This window comes from Babylonia areolata, chromosome 20 (genome assembly GCF_041734735.1).
Source record: "Babylonia areolata isolate BAREFJ2019XMU chromosome 20, ASM4173473v1, whole genome shotgun sequence".
NCBI classification, from domain to species: Eukaryota; Metazoa; Mollusca; class Gastropoda; order Neogastropoda; family Buccinidae; genus Babylonia; species Babylonia areolata.
Genome location: NC_134895.1, coordinates 26,318,813 through 26,326,686, shown reverse-complemented (window position 1 = coordinate 26,326,686; position 7,874 = coordinate 26,318,813). Strand labels below are relative to the sequence as shown.

The 7,874-nt window shown below is 42.2% G+C and overlaps 1 long non-coding RNA gene across 1 annotated transcript in view; it reads right to left on the bottom strand.

Moving 5' to 3' along the window:
* Nucleotides 1–48: 48 nt before the first annotated feature.
* The window catches only part of LOC143295350 (uncharacterized), a 10,251-nt gene continuing 2,425 nt past the window's right edge, over nucleotides 49–7,874 (bottom strand). The window contains exons 2-3 of the long non-coding RNA XR_013057005.1: nucleotides 5,537–5,923; nucleotides 49–371 (exon numbers count right to left, since the gene is read on the bottom strand). This is a non-coding gene — a long non-coding RNA (uncharacterized LOC143295350). The remainder of the gene's footprint in view (nucleotides 372–5,536; nucleotides 5,924–7,874) is intronic.

The following is a 7,874-nucleotide window of genomic DNA, read 5'->3' as shown; positions in this document are numbered from 1 at the left end:
GCTCATTTTTACAAGCGAACTGCGACTGCTCATTACACATGAGCCTTATATGGTCATTTGGAGAGCAGCCACCCACTTGACGAAGAATCAAGTTGAATGCGAGTGGGGGGAAAAAAAACTGTCTGTACGAAGGCATACACAAGCTGGTACATATAAACACGGGGAAAACATTACAAAGTGCAGGGGTAAACCAGTAAACCCTAGGTACAATCTCAATAATAAATCACTGATGCTTTCATTAGGCAATAGAGAACAGAAACTTAGTGGCTTTACCATGGGTGTGACACAGCCAGCTGACGCCGAAGAGAGACATAAGCCATCAACAATTGTCCCACGTTTCATTTCTCAGCAACTTGCAGATGAACGGGAACCTGAAAGTCAGAGGCTGAAGTTACAGAAGATTCATGTCTTTATGTATAATGATGATATAACACGAACACAAATCGTTGTTCGGCACGCGCACACACACACACACACACACACACACACACACACACACACACAATTAGAGTGAGTCATGGACACATGCCATATGTTGCAAAGCTTACAGGAGCAAACGTGTGAACACCGTTAAATATAAAACAAGGCATAATTCATAATGAAAATACAGACAACAAATTGTGTACGTGTGTGTGTCTGTGTCTGTGTATGCGAGTCTAACAAAAACAAAAAAACAAAAACAACAACAACCAAAGAAGTAACCCTGACTTGTCCTTCACAATGAGACTGTGTCAGGTGTGCATATGACCCAGTTCAGACCAGCACACTCCTGGCATGAACTTGGCTGACGAGGTGGCTGAGGGGTGGTGGTGGTGGTGGTGGTGTGTGGCGGAAGGGGGCAGATCGGGGAACGGGAGGGACAAGGGCAGTCGCGAATTGGACCCAAAGAAGGTAAGGTTCCGATCAGTTCAGGGGCGGGGACTGAGGAGGGCTCATTCTTGTTGTTGTCGCGGTGGTGATGGTGGTGGTGGTGGTGGTGGTGGTGGTGTTTGAATGACTAACAATTTTCTTGGTTGGTTGAATTCGGTGTGTGTGTGTGTGTGTGTGTGTGTGTGTGTGTGTGTGTGTGTGTGTGTTGGAAATGTGAAAGAAATGGGAAAAGAGGAAAAGGAAAAAAGTAGACTGAATCATAGATAATGTGAAAATTTTTGTTGATTTTGAGCAAATTCGTGTACCCTGTTCTATTGTGAATTTCCTGGAGTAGCGATGTGAAGTGTTTCCAGCATTTCATTTTACTAAGTTAGACTGTCACCTAGACTATCACCTAGACTGTCACCTAGACTATCACCTAGACTGTCACCTAGACTATCACCTAGACTGTCACCTAGACTATCACGCATACCTGTACAGTAGTCCAAACCTTGAACTAAATCCGCCGAGTAATTTTTGAGAAGTGGACTGGCCGGAAATTGAAGGTGATATTTGAAAGGCTTGAACCCTTCCCCCACAGGACGACTCCAGAAGGTACTATTGACAACAGGTATGTGACAATTCACTTTCTTCATGATATCCTGTAGCCAATAGTGTTCTACATCATATCCTGTAGCCAATAGTATTCTACATCATATCCTGTAGCCAATAGTGTTCTACATGATATCCTGTAGCCAACAGTGTTCTTCATGATATCCTGTAGCCAATAGTGTTCTACATCCACAGACAGGATGTACTAGTTTGATCAAAATCAACGGATTCTTCGGGTTATAATCATTCAACTTTCTTTCCTGAGCATCCCTTCCTTTTATAACAGCTTGGTTAAATCCGTAATAAATGGGGGAGATTTCAAGTAGGGGATGGAGTGGAGAGGGCGGATGGGGGGTGTATCTTGACAAGCCACAAAATGAATGACCTCGAGGCAAGCCTAGACTGACTGTGTAAATCTGAGGGGACAGGTTGAGGCTGTTATACCGGGTCAAAATATTTTTGATATGGAAACCTGTTAGTGACTTTATCAGCTCTGTGGGTATACACGTGCAAAACACCACACACGCTCGTTTAAAGATTCTGAAATCCATAGCAGTGATAGGTAGGCTTTAGAAACACGACTGAACATATCTTACACGAACATCCCCGGCCCCGAAAACGGAGTATGGCTGCCTCTGTGGCGGGATAATAATGACGATAAACGTAAAAGCCAACTAGCAGATAAGAAGAAGCGGGAAGAAAACACAGAGAGAAAGAAAGACAGAAAGACATGCAGAAAGACAGAAAGACATGCAGAAAGACAGACAGACAGAAAAGACGTCCTCCAAGATGAAGACATGACTCAGAGGACAGGAAGGAAGGAAGGACCAGAAGAAAAGAGATGTGGTTTTAATCACACAGCTGTGCTGTCTCCATTGTGACAGACATAATCACAAGCAGCAGTGAGACCAAACAGATCAAAAGAACAGCATGAAAATAAGGTTACTGAATAAAGTATTGAGGAAATGAGAGACAGAGAGAGAGGGGGGGATGGTGTAGCAGGCAGACAGGTATGTAGAATAGCACACACACACACACACACACACACACACACACACACACACACACACATATGCACGCACGCACGCGCGCGACTCAACCCTGTAAACATATATATTAGAAAGGCATGAATGCTTGCTCCCCAACATATGTTCAATGATATATTAAGCGGCCAATAAACGAGTCGATCACCTTCTGTCACACACACACACACACACACACACACACACACACACACACACACACACACTTAAGAACAGTGACTAGGGTGGTGGTGACAGGGAGATGCAAAGGGGCAGGTGAATGTTGTGGTCTGAGACATGATGTCTAATGATTATAACACAAACAATGCTTCCTTTGCCACCCCAGGCTCCATTTATTAAGAAAAGAGTTGTTTATCCATGTAGTTACTATATAAATCTATTGACAGCAACAGACAGAGGGAGACGGTGGAGGGAGGGAAGGGGAACGGGGAAGTTGGTGGACATAGAATGAAAAAAAGTATTCTTCAGAAAACTAATGAAATAAAACAAAACAGCCACGTAAAATGAATGAAGGTGTAATGTGACACAGGGATACAGGAGGATGGTAGATAAACCTCTTGCCGATTTCATCATCAATTTCATGTTATTTTGATACGGAATTATGTGCTTTTTCTTTTCACTTTTTTAGCCCTCTTACATTGGTATGTGATGAATATTCATCTTTCTGTTTCAATATGCATGGCCAAGACGTTTTGTCTTGGCAAGAAACGACCTCGCTGAGCAAAGGACAGAGGGAAATTCCCCTGTGATTCAGCTCTATATTTTTGTCTGCACCCCCAAGGCTTAAGTAAGTTAGTGCTTACAGCCGGACCTGGTGAGAATAATTTCAAACTTGGAAACAAAAACAGCCAGTCAAAGTCAGGCTATTTCTGGCCAGACACGTGAGGATCAAACCTTTCGGCGCCACATACATATCAACAATATCGACTGCTGCGTCACCACAGTTCAAAATCACTATCTCTGTTTCTGGCTGACTGTGTTGCAGACAACACTGGAAAATTATTGTGATGAATGAAATGAACACACACACACACACACACACACACACACACACACTAACACACACTAACACACACTCACGAACACACACACACACACACACTCACTCACTCACTAACACACACTCACTAACACACACACACACTCACTCACTCACTAACACACACTCACTAACACACACACACACACACTCACTCACTAACGCACACTCACTAACACACACACACACACACACACACACACACACACACACACACACACAACTGCTTTAAATGAGTGAACACCCATCTTGTTATCTCTCCTCCCCATTCGTCATCTTCTCGTCCAGTGGGAAGAAGGGAAAGAAGTCATTTGTATCTGGCGAGGATTTGCGGACGAAGATGACCTGTTGTAAGATCGATACAGTTATCACCAGCTACCATGAAAACTCGATACTTGTGTTATAGCCAGGCCTCCAGATTAGCCCCTCCCCACTCCCATTACCGCTCCTACCCACATGTCACATCGGGCATATTACTTTGGCTCCTTTCAGAGTCCAGTATTATCGCCATTGAGGAAACCTTTCAGAACGATAAGGAACCGACATGATGTAGAGTGTGTTGTGTTGTGGTATGCTGTGTTTGTGTTGTGCTGTATTGCGTTGCGTTGAGTTGTGTGTGTTGTGGTATGCTGTGCTTTGTTGTGTTGTATTGTGATGTGTTGTTGTGTGGTGTGTTGTTGTATGCTGTGGTGTGTTGTGTTGAAATGTGACGTGTTGTTGTGTGGTATGTTGTGGTATGCTGTGATTTGTTGTGTTGTATTGTGATATATTGTTGTGTACTGTGCTGTGGTGTGTTGTTGTGTGGTATGTTGTGGTATGCTGTGATTTGTTGTGTTGTGTTGTGGTGTGTTGTTGTGTGGTATGTTGTGGTATGCTGTGCTTGTTGTGTTGTGTTGTGGTGTGTTGTTGTGTGGTATGTTGTGGTATGCTGTGATTTGTTGTGTTGTGTTGTGGTGTGTTGTTGTGTGGTATGTTGTGGTATGCTGTGCTTGTTGTGTTGTGTTGTGGTGCGGTGTGGTGTGTCATGGTGGAGTAGTGGGGTGTGGTGCGGTTTGGCGTTATATCAGTGCTATGACGTTGTGTGTTCATAACAGAATGGAACAGTACATAACGAAATGGAACAGTACATAACATAATAGAACAGAATGGAACAGAACATAACGGAATGGAACAGTACATAACATAATAGAACAGAATGGAACAGAACATAACGGAATGGAACATAACGGAATGGAACAGTACATGACAGAATGGAACATAACACAACGGAACAGGGCATAACGGAATGGAACAGACCATAACGGAATGGAACAGGGCATAACGGGATGGAACAGTACATAACGGAATGGAGCAGAACATAACAGAATGAAACAGAACATAACAGAATGGAGCAGAACATAACAGAATGGAACAGGGCATAACGGAATGGAGCAGAACATAACAGAATGGAACAGAACATAACAGAATGGAGCAGAACATAACAGAATGGAACAGAACATAACAGAATGGAACAGGGCATAACGAGATGGAACAGGGCATAACGAGATGGAACAGGGCATAACGAGATGGAACAGTACATAACAGAATGAAACAGAACAGAACGAAGCAGACAGACAATTTCTTCTTTGGGTCAGGAGGTGGGGGAGTGAGTTTCTCTTCTGTAATGGAGATTACTTTATCTGTCAATATGTGTGTTCGTCCTTTAGTTTAGCGTCTTTTCACTATCAGTAATATTAGACGATTAAAAAAAATTGGGGTGGGGTGGGGAGAGGGGGAAGAGAAGTCAAAATGTGTGTGTGTGTGTGTGTGTGTGTGTGTGTGTGTGTGTGTGTGTGTGTGCGCGCGCGCGTGAAGCCTGACTGAATGACCTCGTCCCTAGCAAGATTTCGTTGCGAATCCACCGTAATATACATGCATGTGTGTGCGCGCCTGACTGAATTATATATGGGAAACAAATGATGAGCGCTTAAATCCAGCTGTCTGCCAGATCTACCTAGGGATACAGTCTGTTGTGCAGATGACTCCGTGTTTGTAAAGCGTTTACAGTCTTGTCTCTGACCAAAGACAGGCTATATCAGTATCAATGGAAATGATAATGTGCATTGCTCGTTCGTGCTGAAGAATGCTAGACATTCTGCGTCCATTGCGACCAGTTCTTTCAATGCACTTCATGATTTTTGACAATCTGTCATCAGACGTAGCTGACGTTTGGTGCTTTTCAACCGAGACGGAAAGCTCTTATTTTCCTTCCTCGTTTTCGCGTTTTCCTTCTTTTGAGGAAGCTCGCATGTTGAAACAGACAGCCGGGTTGTCATCCTTCTTGGGTCGCGGTTTACATCCTGTTGGACTGTCACTCGTTCTGTTACTGCCTGAAGTCGAGCTAAAACACACACACACACACACACACACACACACACACACACACACACACACGTTTCAAGTTTTAATTATCCTTTCACTCCTATTGGAGTATGGAGGATTACTGCAAAATAATCTTTTCGTGCCCAGAACAAACATTTCCAAATACACAACAATGTCACATAAAAGTTGAGAAAACACAAATGTCTTTTAACTCCAAAAGTATAACTAGGCAACATTTGCAAATTTAATCATCTTACTTACAGCTAAAATGACTTTTTTGCCTCCTTTGAGCATATTACAAAAATTAAAAACCGATTTTGGAGACAAATATTTTTAGGAACATATCTATTTCGTAACTGATCATAATTGGGACATTCCATTATAAAATGAAACTCATCACCAATCACAGACATGTAACAAACCTCACAAAACCGTAACTCTTGTGGTATGCCTTTGTGTCTCCCTGTTTCTATTTCCAGCTTATGATTACTACTTCGAAATCTGAAGAAGCTGATAACATAATTATCAGGCATTTGACTTATATATTTTTCTCTACCAAATCCACTTTTGAAATTTCGATAAAACAAACATTTACTACTCGCATCGCGCGCGCGCGCGCGCGAGAGAGAGAGAGAGAGTCATGCAAACAACCTGTTTAGTTCACAACAGGGGGAAGGGGTTGGGGAGAGGTGGGAGGGAATGTTACTTGATTACTTCACTCAAGTACATGTTCGGTTCTGGTTTTGCTTTTCCATTTTCGTGGGATTACATTACGATGGGCGGAGTAGCTGAATGTTTATAGCGCTGAACCAATCCTTCCTCCTCCCACCCCTCTCCCTCTCTGAAATATTTCAACACGGGTAACTAACCAGGAAAAGATCAAGAGTGTTATTGTTTCTTTGTTTAAAATGTTTTTAATGATCCAAATGATTACAGAGGAATTCCGTTATCAAACGTAAGCAGTAAAATGTATATCATTACCTCCAGACTGCAGGAATGGATCGACCAGAATGATATCACTGGACAATACCAAGCTAGGTTGAAAAAGAAATATTCAACTATAGATCGCTCATAACCATTAGCGTATATTTTGCTCATTCATTTGTTTACACCCCTTCAAATGGGGCCTTTGCTTTAAATTCAGTGAAATAGATTTTATTCTGAATAAACTAAACTCTCTCTCTCTCTCTCTCTCTCTCTCTCTCTCTCTCTCTCTCTCTCTCCGCGTTTTGGAAAAAAATATCTTGCTCACATAGTGACCAGATTGCAGGCTGATACGGCGTTGTATCCAAAGAAATGAGCACATCAACTGCGTTGCTGGATGTATTGTTTTGCTGTCTTAACTTAGAACTGGTAGAATTTTGCCTTGAAACCGAGACAGAGCATTGATCTGTTGAACTTTGCACGGTTTGAACTAATGCCATATTGTGTTGTGTTCTTTTATGTGCCGCTCATTTATTTTGATTGGGGATTTAGGCCATTGTCATTAAAATTTCTTGTTCTTGTTTCTCACTCTCTTTGTCTCTTTCTCTGTCTCTCTCTCTCTCTTTCTCTCTCTTTCTCTGTCTCTCTCTGTTTCTCTGTCTTTCTCTGTCTCTCTCCTTTATTTGTGTTCAGGATAAATGCGAATACATTCTTGTACTATTCATGCGCCTGCACCATTCTTGTGCGTCACGCACTCGTGAGACTGACCACAAGCAACACCAGCTTCTCATGGAACCTCGGTCACTGCCACTGGGACCAGTGCACGTCACGGCCATTGGTGTACAGTGCACGGAATGGTGACAAACTCAAACGTATCAATCAAATAATGATATCCATATTGAACTATAATAATAAAACTATTTCTATGACTGCTACTACTACTATTACTACTTATTATTGTTATCATTATTAATTTATTATTATTATTACTACTACTACTACTACTACTTATTATTATTATTGTTGTTGTTGCTGTTGTTGTTGTT